This window comes from Strix uralensis, chromosome 16 (genome assembly GCF_047716275.1).
Source record: "Strix uralensis isolate ZFMK-TIS-50842 chromosome 16, bStrUra1, whole genome shotgun sequence".
NCBI lineage: Eukaryota > Metazoa > Chordata > Aves > Strigiformes > Strigidae > Strix > Strix uralensis.
Window position 1 is genome coordinate 9,459,511 of NC_133987.1, and position 295 is coordinate 9,459,805.

Sequence of the window (295 nt, forward strand, 5' to 3'; positions counted from 1 at the left end):
CTTGGACAAGAGCTATCCCTTGGGCATGTTCCAAATACACCAGGGCAGCACCACAGCAGGGCTGGGAGACAGGCGAGCTGGCTACCCTGGGCTGGGTCAGATGCTTGCAAAAGCACGAGCAGCCGCCGTGCTCGCCTTAGCCCAGCCTGCCTCCCAGAAACACATCGCTCACCCGCAGCGCCGCAGCCGACAGGCAGCTGTGCGCTGCGCCGGGCAGGCAGGCAAGGAAACGGAGGAAAACACTCCACTGAAGATCAATTCAGGCTCTAAAATGCTGACCATAGACCAGGGCAAG